The sequence below is a fragment of the Serinus canaria genome, chromosome 13, assembly GCF_022539315.1.
Source record: "Serinus canaria isolate serCan28SL12 chromosome 13, serCan2020, whole genome shotgun sequence".
Classification (NCBI taxonomy): Eukaryota; Metazoa; Chordata; class Aves; order Passeriformes; family Fringillidae; genus Serinus; species Serinus canaria.
Window position 1 is genome coordinate 13,247,631 of NC_066327.1, and position 16,190 is coordinate 13,263,820.

The 16,190-nt window shown below is 45.2% G+C and overlaps 1 protein-coding gene across 1 annotated transcript in view; it reads left to right on the forward strand.

Moving 5' to 3' along the window:
- Positions 1-5,413: 5,413 nt before the first annotated feature.
- SGCD (sarcoglycan delta) overlaps positions 5,414-16,190 on the forward strand; it is a 307,428-nt gene continuing 296,651 nt past the window's right edge. The window contains exon 1 of the mRNA XM_030229318.2: positions 5,414-5,495. The gene's annotated coding sequence lies outside the window, so the exon portion shown is untranslated. The remainder of the gene's footprint in view (positions 5,496-16,190) is intronic.

Consider the following 16,190-nt stretch of genomic DNA (forward strand, 5'->3'; position numbering starts at 1 on the left):
ACCAGCAGCAGGTGTCCTGCTGTTATGTTCAGCAGATTAGTAATGATAGGGAGGGGGCTGCTCTCCCTATATGGCGTCCCAGAGGCAACCTAAAAATAGCTCAGACTTACAGCAAAGTAAAAGTATTTGTGGGCTTTGAACAAAGTCTGCTTCTGAAGGTAAGAATCACAGCTGGTCTGTTTAATCTCCTATTCCTTCTTTTTTTTTTTTTTTTCCCCTCCTCTGTGAAGCTTGCCTTGGCAAGGAGTTTAGAGTTATAAACAGTTGTCTTCTGTGTTTATAGAAACAGGGTGGGGATTGACCACTTAGAAATCAGTGTAACAGCATTTGCAGCAGAGGCAACAGGGGAACGTGTCTCTGTTAGGAATAGTTGCTTTTTTCCCCCTCCCTTTTTCCCTCTCTCTCAGTTGTTAGAGAATCTGAATGGCATATGAGCAATCCCAGCATGTGACTGCTCTGAGGAGCAGGCGAGCTATTGCTGGTAGTTACTCCCACCATGAAACAAGTCCAGTAAGCAAAGTTGTCTGCAAAGTTATTGTAGCAGCAGAATTTGAGAAGAGAGGAGCTGTTTGTATTTCTAAGGCGTGTGCAAATCAGGGTGCTGCGTGTGCTCCATGGGAGTGTGGCTGAGGAGGTTTTTCATTTTTTCAGCCTTGCTGCTAAATGTCTGTGTGTCTCTATGCTCTGGCATATTGTGGGTAGACAGCTAGACAAAAGGAAAATACTGCTTTTCAGAGGAAAGCTATGGAGGATACGTGTATATATATATATTATATTTACATGTGCATATCCTCTGCACCTGTGCACAGAGATCCTGAGCTGCTGGGCTGCAGAAAAACCCCCCAAGCTTTGCGTTGAGCCACTGCCTCTGTGCAGCACAGAAATGGAGTTGTAAGGGCTGAGCTGCACTGCTGAAAAATGAGGTACAAGGGCTGCTCGTTACACCAGAATAACCTCACGGGCTGTGATGGATTTCCCTTGACTTTCTCGAGTGGCATTGCCAATACTGAAAACAAGCAACTTTGGTGTTGTGGAGAGGGGATGAAAATCCAACAGCCCCTCACGGGGAGGGTCTGAGGACAGAGCCTGTGTCACACACAGGTGTCAGCACGTGTGGGCATCCCCACCAACAGCTGCCATCCCTGACTTCGAGCCCCCAGGGGAAAAGGATTTTCTCTGTGTGTCTCCTCTGCCCTCATTCAGTGCTGGTTTTGGCAAATGAGTTCCAGAGGGGTGAGCATGGCCAGGGGGCCTGGCTGTGACCCTACCCTGCTGTGGGGTGGAGGTGGCACCTGGACCACGGTGGGGTCTCACTGCCTGAGCTCCTGCAGCAGATGTTGGAGCCCAGCAGAGTCATTCCCAGGATACCTGGCTCTTCCTTGACTTAGTGCTGATTCCTGGCTAGCCCAGTAGCTCCCTTGGCTGCTGTGGGGAAGATGGCAGAAACAGTCTAATTCTAGCTCCTGATGTTGGGCCAGCTTTCCCTAAAATCAGCATCAATGGCAAAACCTACATTAATGTGAGTGGGAAAAGGACTGAACCCAAATGAATATATGCTGGCCTTTGTAATTATCTTTATTAGTTGATAGGGAAGGAAGACTTTATTCACTCAGTGCATTTCTGTGGCTGCCTGGCTGTGCTCCAGTGATGCACCAGCCTGTGAGCAGACGGGCTGGGAGAGTGGGATGGGAGTGCTGTATTCCTGCACCAGGGGCTGGAATCCACTGTCATCCCCAAATGATGAAATCCTGCTTATTTCAACCTGCCAGGTAATGGGGCAACACCCACAAATATGGTGGGTAGGATTTAGCTCCAGGTACTCAATGAAAAACTTTTCCTGTTAAGTCCAAAGTTCAAAATCCTGATCCCTGTGAGGAGAGCATGTAGGGTTTAGTCAGTGTTAAACACTGCATTTTTAGACTGGTAAAAAGAGTGAAAACTGAAGAAAGCTGAGAAACACAAGAGGACAGGTCAGCTTGGCTAAGTGCTAGGGATGGACACAGACTAAAAACAAATCCTACTTGGCAGCACAGAGAATCTGCTTGGCTTGGCAGTCTGAAACCTGTTCCACAATAACTGTTTTCTTTTCCAGTAAACCAATGTATTGATGAGGATAAGCAGAAAGGATCTTGAGGGAACTCTACAGGGTGTTCTACTACATTTCTTGGTTCCAATGGCCACAGCTGATGTTCATGTGGTTTTTCTCTGCTGAGCAAACTGAATATGACAAAAGACAATATAATTTGGGGGTTTTATTTCTCTTTCTGAAAATGAAAGGCTACATGAGATTTCGTATGCTCACACTTGCATACTTATGGGGCACCCCAACAAAAATTTCTATTGTGCCAGCTCCTGTTTAGCACAGACACAAATCTGCAACTTCTTTTAAATAAATTCTCTTGACAAAATAATATTATGGCATACTGAAACAGAGCAGACATTTCAATAGGAGCATGCTGAAAGCACACGCCTGATATCTTGGTGATATCTCAATAAACAATTCAAGCAAGGTGGGCCCAAAATGCCACAGAAAAGTAATGCTGGTTCTGACCCTTCTGTGGTTTCTCCAATGCCCTTGGATGTCCCTGTTTGCTATGAGAGTGTGCACAAATGATTTGCATTTGAGAGGCCTTTCTAGCTGGTTTATTCCTCTTAATTCTTTGCAAGGACATCAAGATGCAAGCTATGCCAGGGAAGCTCATAGGAAGGAGGCCACCATGGTGGCTGCTGTCAGTAATCCTCCTGCAAAGACTGGAGCACTTCCTTGGGCTGGTCTTTTGCTGGCCATCTGCTTAGCATTCCCTGGTGGTTCTGGGGTTTGGATCTCTGGTTTGTTTGTCATTTCAGTCTCCCACTTTATTATTTCCAGAGCCAAGTGAACCGCTGCCAAAGCCAATGCAATGAGATTGCATTGTGAGCTTTGTGACATGGTATACTTTTCTTTTTATCTTGAAGCCTCAGCTCCTGGAATTAGTTGATTATGTTAGAATCCCAGCATTCATTTAAAAAAAGGGGGGGAAAAAAGAGTGGATCTCTGCTCCTCAAGGACCAAGGAAAAAGCTTGAAAAAAAGGATCTCTGCAGACTTAGCAATCACAGGCTAAATGAAAAGAGGCTTTTTTTTTTCCTTCCCCTCGACATCAGACTGTTTTACAGACAATCATCCTATTTCTGAGTCTCTCACAGTTTTTGAGTTCTGGGTGCTGGCAAACCTGAGTAGCAGCTGTTCCTTTCTAAAGGCAGGGAAAATAAGTAGAGTAATCTCTAAGAGGAGCAGTTATTTTATCTTTGCCTGTGCTGCATTTCCCTCTGGCCATGCAGCCCACTCCTCCCAGTGGTCAGCCCAGCACTGGGAACCTTTTGCAGCAGCTCCAAGAACCACTCATATCCCAGTAAGCCCCAGTGAGAAATGGAGGGACAAGAGTTTGTGTTAACCCAGGACTGTGATTCCCTTGAGGTCAGGAGCAGCAGCTGCTGCTGTCACTGACCCCATAATAATCTTAGCTATGGCTGTGTGTGGCACATCTGAAATGTGATTAGGGCTTGCCCACTTCTGGGGTACACACTGTCCCCCAGCTTGGGGATATATTTGGGATAAAACTACTGGAGCTGGGAAGGGTCCATCATTTATATTTCAGTTTGCCTAGTGGACTGTTTTCCTGTTTTTATTTGTCTGTGGGAAAAGACAGGACACATAAGACTGCTTTTAACAAAAATATGTTTGTTGGTCTGGATTTTTCATCACTATGGGCTGAGGCCTTAGGGAAACATATTTTTTTTATTGCTTTTTTCCGGTAACTAAATGGAATTAGCATTCCCTGCCATTGCTGGCCAACTGAATCCATTTGCAAATCAGTGCAAGCAAAAGACAACACCAGTTATGAAGTACTAAAATTAAAAGAATAACATAAAAGAAAATGAATATTTTTTTTAATCTGGAGATAAGATGAACTATGAACTTTATTTTTTTTTGCATATAATGTACAACAGGAATTTTGCATATAATGTACAACAGGTGGAAGGAGTGCACGTGTAGAGGCTTTGGTGTAGGGTTATATGGTGGAGCTCCTGTTCTTTAGTTGGGAAATGATTTTACAGACCTTCAGTGAACTAAACCTGGCGCTTCATTGGAATTTTAAGGGAAGGGAGGGTCCCAGGCCCATAAAAGGAAGAGAACAGCAGCAAGTGGTCCTGTGATGTAAAGCTCTCCTTGAACACAAGTTTAACCTGTCCTAGCAACCACTAGTCATTAGCTACTGAGTGCATTGCAAATTCCACATTGATACTGAGCTCCAGAGTAAAACATAGAAGGAAAGCCCTTATTGCCATCTGCTAGACCCAAAGCATTTGCATATGGTTGCAAAACAACCAAGTTTTTGGAGTACAAAAAACCCATTTCTGCTGATTCCCTCTCCAACACATGGAGCTCTAAGGGAAGAGGAGCTGTGCTGCTGCTGGAGCCTTTGTACCACTCTGGGTGGCCGAGCCCCTGCTGCCACTTGGCTGCTGGGCACAGTCTGCTTTGCTAAAAGGATTTGGCAGAAAATAGGGATGGGGGGAAAAGGAGAAGGAAAAAATCAATTAAAAAAAGCAGGAATGGAGAAGGCAGTATCCATAGTAGGGCAGTGAAACTGTTGAAGGGTCTAGAGCACAAGTCTTATGAGGAGCTAGGGGTGTTAAGTCTGGAGAAAAGGAGGCTCACAAGAGATTTTATCTATTCCTACAACTATCTGAAAGGAGGCTAAAGCCAGAGGGGCTTTGGTCTCATGTCCTAAGGAACAAGCAGTAAGAGAAAACAGCCAGAACCTCCGACAGGGCAGGTTTGATAGGATATAAGAAAGAAATTCTTTTCAGAAAGGATTGTCAAGCACTGGACCGGATTGCCCTGGGAAGTGGTGGGGCCAGCATCCCTGCAGGTATTTAGGTGATGTGCAGATGTGGTACTTTGGGACACGGGTTGGATTTGATGGTCTTGATCATAAAGGTCTTTTCACACCTGAACGACTCTGTGATTCTATGAAAAGCAGGGGGGAAATGGCTGAAAAAGGGAAAGGGGGCAGGAAAAAGAGCGATGGGAAAATGTGAAGGAATGGCGAGAAGGGGAGAAATGACGAAAGAGCAGTGGGGTGAAAAGGGAGAAAAAGCAGAAAAGTGGGATGAGAGAAAAAAGGAATAAAAGGCGAGGGGGGGAAAGGAGGAAGAAAAAGAAGAGACATCCGAGGAGGCAGCGGCGCTCCCGCCGCGCGGTGCCGGTGCGGCCGCCGCGGGTGCGGCGGGCGGAGGCGCGGTCGGTCCGGGGCGGGCGCAGCGGGGCCGGGCCCGCCTCTCCGCGCCCCCCCGCGGGCCGAGGCGCCGCGGCCGCGTGTCGGGGGCGGCGCGGCTGCTGCGCCGCGGCTCGAGCAGCGCCGCGCCCCCGCTGCCGGAGCAGCCGCTCCGCCGCCGGCCCCGCGCTCCGCCGGCATGATCTCCTGAGGGGCCGAGCCCGCCCCCGCCCCGGTGAGTGCCGCCGCGGGCCGGGCCCGCGCTCGGACTTGGCGGAGTTTCGGGCTCTGGCCGGCGCTGCCCTTCGCGGGGGGACGCGGCCCTGGAGGTGCTCCCCGCGCCCCGGCGAGTCGCGGTCGTGGTTTCCCCGCGCCTCCCTCCTGCACATCGCTCCCTCCCATCCCTCCTTCACATCGCTCCTTCGCATCCCTCCTGCACATCGCTCCCTCGCTTCCCTCCTTCGCATCCCTCCCTCGCATCCCTCCCTCGCAGCGCGGTGGCTCCGTGTTGGCATTCCCGGAGGGAAAAGTGTCTCTTGGCAGCGGGCGGACGCTGCCCGGCCCTCTGGAAGGCTCGGCCGAGCTTTGCGGGGGATGCTCGGTGTCGGAGCGGGGCGAGGCTCCCGTGGGGAAGGGACTCTGCAAGTGACCCTCGGGCTGGGGCTGCCGGGCTGAGTGTTCACAGCGGGCATGTGGCGGGGGCTGCGGAGAGCGCCTTCGGTACCTGCGAGCAGCAGGTGAAAACGGGCTCAAATCGGGCTGAATGGGGGAAAAGCGCTGGGAGCCGCGGGGGATGCGGCGCTAACAGGTGCGATGGTCGGTGCCGGGAGGGGTTTCCCCATCCCGGGCGGGTCTCGGGAGCCGCTGCCGGGGGTCGGAGCCGCGGGCGGGTCCCGGCAGCCGCCCCGGAGCGCGGGGCTGAGCGCGGCTGCGGAGCGGGGCGGTGGGAGGGAGGGAGGGAGCCCTGCGGGATGCCGGCTCGGAGGTGCGAGGTGCTGCTCACAGGTGAGAGCGGAGTTCCAGTCCTTCCTGCATGGATCGGTGTTTGCCCCCGTTGGGAAAATGTATCCGGTAAAGCAAACTTTCAAAGAAAAGTAAGGGGTTTTCAACGCGACGCTCGTTTCGCCGGGTTTTGCAGAATTTCTCAGGGTTGTTGGTTGTTGATGGTGCACTTTGTTTTCTGGTGGTCTTAGGGAGTAGCTAATGTGGAAGATGCCTTTTGGTCTGTAGTATTAGAATGTTTGTTGAAGTGTCTTTGCTTTAGCATTTGTGATGTTCATGTAGAATATGTAATAGGAAAAGAAAAATGTCTGCTATAAATATATATCAGACTGTGAAAGGGTATAAAGCCTATGGAGCTAAGTGCTTCCTGTTAAGTCAACTTTTAAAACAGCTTCTCCCTGGGCAGTAATTCACATTTTTCAAGAGGAGAAAGGATGGGTGCAATTGAATTGTTCAAATTAAGTCAAAATTAATTGCTTAATATTCAGAGGAGTTGATAAATGAGCCATTAAATCAACACTTGCATAGCATTTCATTGAAAAGAAAAATGAACAACTCTCCATTGTGTGCTGGGCAGAATAGGTCAGCCAGTGACGTGGCTACAGCAGTGTGCTGAACTGAGTCCTCCTCCTGCTAACAGATGTGTTTGCTCAGTGACATTCCTTAAGCATGGGAACGAGTTCCTGTGCCCTGTGTGATGAGGATTAGCATCTGCTGTAAATGACTGTAATCGTCCCAGCCTCATCTCAAAGGAGAGAAATCTTGGTTAGGTTTCATTTGGCATAAATTAACATAATTTTACTGACTCCTCATGTTGATGTATGTCTGTTGAGAATCCACTCCTGTATTTCAAGCTATGTTTTTGTTTTGGTCCTCCCCCAAGGAAGGGCTATATTTTTGAATGCCAGTTTGAGGAAGAAATTATACTGATAAATGGAAAAATAAGGGTCATTATTTTGAAACAAGATTCCTTGTAGTAAAAGCTGTTTTCAGAGCATCACCTCTCAGCAATACAGAGGGATGAGCCTTGCTTCCAAACCCTTTGATTAGCCCAGGCACGACTGTTGCAATAATCTTCTTGCCACAGAAAAATTGCCTTTGTCTTTGCCCCTTGAAGTCCTTGAAATCCTTGTGTTGGAATGCACTGAGGATGTTGACTGTATCCTTATTGTGCCTTCTGGAAACTTCCAGCACTTTGAAGAGTCATGGGTGGTACGCCCCTGATGTTTTTGAGTTGCACCTCTTTGCTTTGCAGGTAGCTTAGAATAGCTAATTTTGCTGAAAGCTTTTAAAACTGAAGAAGTGACAGCTCTTCTGGTTTGTGCATGTAAACTGAGTATTACAAAGGGAAAATTATGGAGGTGGGTTTTTTGGTTTAGTGGGTTTTTTGGTTTTATTTGTTTTGGTTTAATTTTATTTTTTATTTAAGGCTCAGAGAAATAGACTATCCAGGCTCCAGCTGAAAGTGGGGTTGTAAATTGCCTTAGAATTTGAGAAAGCTCCCTGCCTACAGGTCATTTGACATGTAGGCAAGAGAGAGAGCTGGTGTGCATCCCTTCAGACAGGCAGGGGCATTTATTCAGGTGTTTATAATTGCATAGAAGTGTGTTATGTAATGTGGTCTGCTGCTCTTTATTGTGGGTGATGTATGGACCCAGCAGTCCTGCACAGATCCTTTGGGTGATGGGTTATTGGGAGCGTGCAGTAGGAGTTGCTTGGATGTGTGGGGAGGTTTTGTGAGGAAGCAGACGGACAAGTAGTTGTGTTTTGCTCACGGGAGAGGAGGTTCTGGATCTGGAAATGCCTTTAGGTAGTGCCTGCTGGTGGTGTGCATTTCTCAGATGTTTTTTTCTCAGCAGTGTCTGGCGCACAAAATTTTATTTGCTTCTAATCGTCCTTAGAAATAAAAGAAGTGAAAAAGTTTTTTTCTGAAAATCTATTGTGCCTTGTAAGGCTATCCTGCTGTTTCTGTTTCTTTGCTTACTATTTTTCTCTGAAATCATAATGCATTTCTTTAGTTCTTTTGATAAAGACTTTAACTCAAGCTTACTGGAAAATAGTCACTCTAAACTGAGAGAGTTCTGGCATTTTATTGACTTATTTTGGAATACTGGAGAAAAATATACAAGATTCACTTTCATTGATTAAATCCTCCAGGGCAATCTTCTAACACTGCAGTTCTCTGGGTAAAAAATTAACTTTCTTCATTGTCTGCTCCTGCTTTTATTTCGTTTGTGTGAATCCCAGGCTCTGTTACCAGTTTACATCAAGTCCCTTAGGTGTGCTTGGAGTGGAGAGGATCTCAGTTCTGTGAAAGCTCTCACACAGTGTTGCTCTCTGAGCCCATTTGTCTCTGGCCACCACCAGATGCCTCGATGCTGTTGGCCCTGCAACAGTCCCAGAGGATTTGTACCACCCCACCATTCTTTTCATCTGTGAAATGTTTCCTGAGTGATTGTGTAAAAAAAATAATTAACAGCTACCTTGATGCTTTTCCAGAGGTTTGGGCAAGATAGCACTTTAGGTGCAGCCTAATGACAAACTTTGATTTATGAGGTAACTGAAAATGTTTGTATTTGTTGGATGTGGAGTGAAAGCATAGGAGCTTTCTGCATTTCATCTGCAGCTTTTCCAGCACAATGTACAGCTTGTCTCTCATTGATTTTAGTAACATTTCTGCTGAATATGCCTGGAGTAGTTTGAAAACATAGTAACTTTTTGGGGGGCAGTAGGTTACTAAACACCATAAAGAACTTGGAAATGTCTGCTTAGATAATCTTGAAAAAATCTAAGGTTTTAGCTACTCTTTACATTCTCCCTCTGCCTGGGTTTAAGATGGATCCTATGGGAAGGCTGCTACGTTTTTCCTTTTAGGGGGGAAATGTTTCAAAGAAACAAAACTCTGCTTTCCCCCACCCACTGATCAAGGGCTGCTATGAGTCCTGTTTCTGTGTGTTTTCCCTGTGAATTCTTTGCCTTCTTCCTCTCTACCTCCATCAGCTGCTCTCATAACAAGTCACGTCAGGTGAGCTGTATCTGACTTGTTTGGAAAGGGTTCAAAAGGATCCCATTGACATTACCAGGCAATGGGTCACGCTTGAAATCTTGCCATCCTGGTGTTAAGCCTTTTCTTATTTTCTTTTCTTCACTTGCACCTTGATTTCTGACATATTTTTAGCTGCTGTGAATTTGGATAGAGCTAGTGAAAAGGGATTTGGTATTGGGTTGTTTTTCTTTTTTTGTCTTTGAGAAAGGGGATTTTATTTTTCACTAAAGATGGCGCCCTAGGGTGATTATCTGTTTTTCTGCTTAGCAAGGAAGGATAGTGGTTCCTCATGGAGGTGAAAACTTTGTACAATCTCAGGATTGCCACTCAGTTTAACCCTAGAATCTGATAGGGATATTGGAGCGCTCTTATTTTTAATTTTTGAATTAATGATGCTTTTAAGATTATGGTGCTGCACAGAAAACTCTGTGAATCTAATGCATTGCAGAGTGGTAAGCTTGGTGGTATTGGGTTATGGTAATGCACCTATTATTTCCTCTCTTGGTCCCATAGGGTGTCAGGCTGGTGCTGGAGAATTGCCATGAGTGCAGAAGAGCAGCGCTGGGCCACATCCAGGGATGTGCTGCCCACTGTTGGGATGAGCCAAGATTTGCTGTGACCTCTCCAGGAGATGAAATGTTGCTGTAGTGGCCTCACCTGCTCCTTGTGTGGAAGCCATGTGAGCAGTTAGACAGTCTCATTTCTTCTTTGGCAGTGTGGCAGCAAGGGGAAATGATTTAATTGAAAAGCTTCCTGCCTTCTCCAGGGTTTCCCTGGGCAGTCACCAGCTGAGGTTCTGGTTTCCCCACATCAGCAGAAGCTTTCACCAGCCTTGAGTTGATCTGTGGTGTTGCAGCCCCAGCTCAGTTCACATCTCTGTGGGCATGGAGGGAGCAAGAGGCTGAGCACACCTCTCTGCCCGTTTCTTGCTTTTTTTCCCTGCTGTAAGCCTGAGAAATAAAGTTTGTTCCTGCGTAATCCTGACACGACTGAAGAACCTCTTGCTGCAGGCAGCTCTGTCACTCTCTGTAGTGCTTGGATTGCTCAGCAGAGGGAGAAGAGACCATAATGCTGAAGGCGCCCAGAAACAGCCAGAGCCACATTTCTCTGACAGACAGCAGGGAGAGGAGTCCCAAAGCCTCCCTCCCTGCTTGTTTTTTTTCCCCCTCTTCTCTTCTTGTTTTGAAGCTCGGAGCTAAGCTGTGATTTTTCACCTCTTAATCAAAAGTAGCTGCCTCAATGTGTTGGTTAATGGACTATTTCAGATGGCAGAGTGGGTGACTGTGATAGAAAAGATGAGTCCAAATCCAAGAAGCAGCATGCTTGAAAAAAATCTCATACATCCAAGAACTTCCTAAATATTCAGGAGCTTTCCTAAATACTTATGAAGAAATGTTGGAATTGACCTTTAGTGACTGAAGCTTTACAACACATCCAGAGATAAACAAAACAAAACCAAACCCTTTGAATTAGTTGCAATTCAAGCAGCAAGTAAAGCCCATGACTCATCTCCAGGTCAGATTTTTAACTGTCGTAAATCAGTGCAGATCCATTACTTTCCTAGGCACTGTGCCAGTGCTGCCACTGGCTGGAGGGCTGGCCTGCTATTTTTGGGGGGGGGATGAAGTTTGAACAGAAGATTGTGAGATTACAACAAAGTTGTGGAGTTTTGTTTGGGTTTGGGGGTTGGTTTGGGTTTGGGGGTTTGTTTGAGTTTGGGGGTTTGTTTGGGTTTGGGGGTTTGTTTGGGTTTGGGGGTTTGTTTGAGTTTCGGGGTTTGTTTGAGTTTCTGTTTGGTGTTTATTGCTTGTTTGTTTTTTTTTTGTGGACGGGAAAGATACTCGTTTAAAGAACAAAGTCTGTACTCAGTCTGATCGACGGCATTGCTCCGTAGAGATTTGCTCCCCTGCAGCATATTGTGAGGAGATCCAGGAGAATTAGACATTTGTTTTTCTGTCAGAGATATTGGTTTAATGTGATAAGAAAACAGCTGTTAGAACGCTGCCAGATAAAAGCAGGATGCTAAGCATGAAATGGAACAAAACCAATGGGAAGTTCCTGCAATTTGATTGAACAAATCAGTGTTGTGGGGACCTGGCTCGTTCCCTGTTGAGGGTGATGTGGTCAGCTCTGGGGCTGTGCTCCTCAGAGCAGTGTTAGTGCTCCTGCAGTGGTGAAATTAATGAGGTGAAGCCAGTTACTGAGGGCTTGAGGAGCTGGAGCAGAGGGAGCTGTTGGTCCTGGTAGAGGCAGCTGCAGTGGAGCAGGCTCCAAACTTTTCCCTGCACAATCAAAGGGCATGACCTGGCTGCACTGGGCACTTCCTAAAGGAATGTGTTCTCTTAAAGCATGAGCCAGGAGCCCACAGGGGGTGAGGATAAGGGTCTTAACTCTCTTTTAGACAGGGAAATGTGCCTAACAGGCAAATGTGGACTGTGCTGTTAGGAAAGCAGAAGGAGCATTGTTGAAAGGTGCTGGTCGCCCAGGGAGGACCAGTTGATGAAGCCTTTCCCATCCTCTGCTCTGGAAATCCAGCCAAGGCCAGCTCTGGTTTTACTTTCCATGTTCTTCCCTCCAAACCAGTTATGAAGTGTCAGTGTTCCATCCCTGCTAGAGACCACACTTCATCCCTGGTTCCAACCCTACCTGCATGGGCTTCTCATGCTCTGCTCAGGGCAGGCAGAGGGTGACCAGATGGAGCTGATGCTGTTTAACAGCCCAAGAAACACCCCTCTCCACAGGAGAGTTTGTCTGCTGGATAATGAGCTCTGCTTCACTTGGGACTGAGTTGCTGCAGTAGGGCTCAGAGAGAAGCACAAATGAGGATGCAGCACTGGGCAATTCCTACAGCCTCCTCTCTCCATAGCAAACAGCTAATTAACTGGGAGCTGGTGGGCTGCTGCTGGCCTGCCTTCCTGGGGAACAATCTTGTGCACTTTGTCTTGCTCCAGTAAGTTTCTGAAGTCTTTCAAAACTGTGCACTGCAGCAACACCCCAGCTTTTATTCTGACTTTTAGGCTTTTGCAAGTGTGGCATCTGATAGTGGAGCTGGGCAGTGAAGCTTCAGCTGGAGGGAACAGGTACAGAATGCATAGCCATGGGTTGGGGTTTGAGAGCCCTTCCATGATGTACAAAATAACCTGCCAACATCTCTGTTTATATTTGAAGTACAAAATCCTTTATGCAGAAACCATAAACGTTTTTTTTTGGGTGTCAGTGTGGGCAGCCTTGCTCCTCTTGCAACTTATTTTATGGCTGTAAATGGGATGTAAGAGGATTTTCTGCCTAGTACTATCTGTCTGAAGGAGGATAAAATTCACTGTTGTTACTGTCATGCTCAGGTAAAACAGTAACCCTGAATTTTAGTAGTTTTACCTTATGAGGTTCACAGATACTGCAACTTCAAAATTTTATTTTTAAGCATACATGACTTCTTGAAGAAGTGAAGCCAAAATATACTTTAAATCAAGAATTTACCTTACTTAACCTGACTACACTACAGAAGAATCACAGCCCTCACAGGACACAGCTCAGTTTTCTACTTACATGTTGCTCCTGAAGAGCTGAATTATTTTTTCACAGAGCTTGCACTAGTGGTTTGCAGGAAATCATTAGCTGTATTACTGTTTCTGTATGTGCACTGGGAAATCCACTTTTATCTGTTCCTGCTTACCAGTGTGCTGCAAAGGGCTTTCCTTGCATGTACTGAAACATGATTAATTTGGGGGGGGAGTAATGATGAAACTGCAGTGCTTTAATGCTTTGATAGGTTGATTATTTTATGCTCTGCCAGAAATGGATACTTAAAAGAAGATATTAGATCTGAACAAGATATTCAAGACAAGTTACTGTTTGAGTTAGGTAATAGGGAATAGGCCAATCCTGCTGCCACTGGTGTCAGTGAAAATACTGAGAGTGAAGTCAGGCATGCAGTAATTAATTACCTACAGATGATGGTTTTGAAGTTGTGAATAAAAGATTTGAAGCGTTAGTTGAATTGTCTAAAAAATATCTGTTAGATATTTTTTCTCTTTTTTCCCCCCTCTTTTCTTTCTTCCCCTTCTTTCTGTCTGACTTCTGCTGAACAACAGGTACTTCTGAATTCCTCTGCCCAGCCTGGTGGGTCTGGCAGATGTGGCCCTTATGCAGGCTGATGTTATACACCATTGCATGTTTAATTTCTCTATTTGAAAGTAATCTTGAGGGTGGGTATTTTATTGGTTTAGGGAAAAAGCAGCTGCACACTGATTCCTGAGTGTTACAGTAATGAAGTTTTCTGGAAGCAGATATTTCCTGAAAGAGCTTTGTGAAGTCAGAGGTGAATGATTTTAAGTATCATGTTTAACAGTTGTCTTATTACTGGCATGGAGGATATTATAGTTATTATCATTGAGTCAGATATTGAAAAATGGTGCACTTAAATGTCTCCATTGTTCTTCTTTTCAACAGCACTGTTATGAACTGCCTGCACTGAGAGGTTGGAGGGGGATAGTGCCTGTGAAGCTGAACTGGTGTTTGTGGGAATAGTTGAATCTTGTGAAAAACAATACAAAGCATGGAAGCTTTGTAAACAGCAGAATTGTTTCTGACATGATTTTGTGAATTAGTAGTTTCTATGTAGGAATTTTCCCAGCATCAGAATGTCCAGCAAGCCAGGATTTTTGTCATTCTATTTTGGCTCATGGAGAGGCAGAGGCAATAAGAGCTATGGAGGGATTAAAGAACTAAATCAAAAATGATTTCTGCAAATGTTCCATCCTGGGCAGTTGGTGGTTACTCATGAACACAGTGTGGAGAGCTGTGGTGAGGGTGGAAATGATGCTTTTAGGGATAGGGTCAAGATATGAATGTGTTGCTGATGGAACAGAGCAGCTGCCTCACATGGCTGGATCCATCCTTGCCTATTGTTTGTCCAGGAAAATGAGAGTTGATTTTCAGGTGGGAAAAGGCTGTTTTATCATTAATGGCACAAAACCCCTTGGTCTTCCTGTGCTAAGCAAGAGTGTTCTTGCAGGGATCAAAATACTTCTTTTTTGGCACTTCTATTTCCTTCACTTATAGGAAGCTTCTGATCTGCTTGAATTTGGCTTTTCACCTAGTTTGGATCTGAATCTTTGGGTTACAGCAGCATAAATTGTCTAATGGACCTGGGGTGCTCCAACTCAACCTGAGCCTATTAAATTCTGGTATTTTAGATGTTCAGTGCTGTGCTTATGTATACTCTTTATACACAAAAGTTGTTTTTTACCCTCAGCTTGTGAAGGCAAAAACCAGAATGTGCAGCTTTTCATATGGAAATAGAAAATACAATGTTCAGCTAGCTTGAGCCTGCCCTTTTTGGGATAGGAGATTGCTCTGGAGGGTGTTTTTTCTTCTCTAACTTATGAAGCAGTTTGAGTCTAATCTACTCCATAATTTCAAGCCTTGTATGATATTTCCCATTTGTTACTCTAATAAGACCAAAGGTAAAATTTTATAGCACATTGTGAGCTGAATGGCCAACGTCTTATTAAATATCTTTGCTTCCAGGGCAGGTGGAAATGAGAGAAGTCTCTTGCAGATCACAGCCCAATTAATACAATTTATCTAAACATGCCCTGGCTTATCCTACTAACACTTCACAGGGAAGTAGAAATTGTGCTTTCTGTGTCTTCTACCTCACAGGAAAATAAGAGCAATGCAGGTGGTCAGACAAAAGGCTCATGTAGCCCAGCATCCTGTGTGTGGCATGGATCCCACCTGGGTGGGTTGGCTCTTCTTCAGGCTGTAGAGTCCCAATGTACTCCTACTTGTGATGCATTCTTAGCAAAATGAAGCTTTTCACTGTTCAGAAATAATTTTGGTCTTCTGATCCATCACATCATATGATGTCTTCATATGTTTTCTTTTAAAGATGACAGAAGCAGAACTAGATGCATTTTTTAAATGCAGATAAATCATGAGTTTCTGACATGGCATTTTTTATTTCAGCCTTTCAACCTTGTTCTAGAAGATCCAAAATTATTTGCTTATTATTTTTGGGTTGCTGCTGAGCTGATGTTTCCAGAAAGCTGTCTGTAGTGACTACAGCTCTCTTCTGCATTAGAACAGCTAATTCAGAGTCTGTCAGTCTATGTGGACAGTAATTAATACTCCTTTATTTCAGTGCAATATTTTGCATTTATTAACATTTAATTTATGCTGTCATTTTGCTGTCCAATCACAGTGTCTTGAGACTCTTCTGCAGCTTTCACGTCAGTTGCAATTTTACCTACTCCTAATTCTTCTGTCTTTGCTGTATAGTTTGGCATTTCATTGCCTCCCTGTCCCTTTCTCAGACCAGTAACAGCTATTTGAACCAGTACAGGTCTTAGCAGGGATGCTGAAGTGATGTGCTATTTCCTTATTTCAAATGATGTATTATTTATTATATTTATATCCTTTTTTTTTCCCTTCCAGTTGATGATCCCTAAGATGCCCTTATTTTCTCCCCCACCATAGCCTATCTTTTTAAAGGCTTTTCTTCAGATTCCTTGAGACTGTTTGCTGAAGGGTTTAGGAAAAGCCCTGTGTACTGCACCAGCCACCTGCATGTCCCTGCAGACCCTGTCCCTTGTTAACTCCTTCAGGGAATTCTAACAGATTGTTGTGCATGACTGCTCTCTGCAAAATATCTGACTCTTTCCAGGTGTATCATGCACCCACTTGTTCGGTTCTTTATTATATTTTCTATCAACTCTTCTTGTATTGAAGTTAAACTCAGTGGTCTGTATCTTTGAACATTTGGCTTTTTAATGAAATGTTCAGCTGTGGGAAGACAAAGAAGTGGAGTATATTTTTTGTGTGATATTTTGTGGGTATTACGGTTTTTTTTTTGGAGGTTTTTCCCTCTCTGAACTGTAA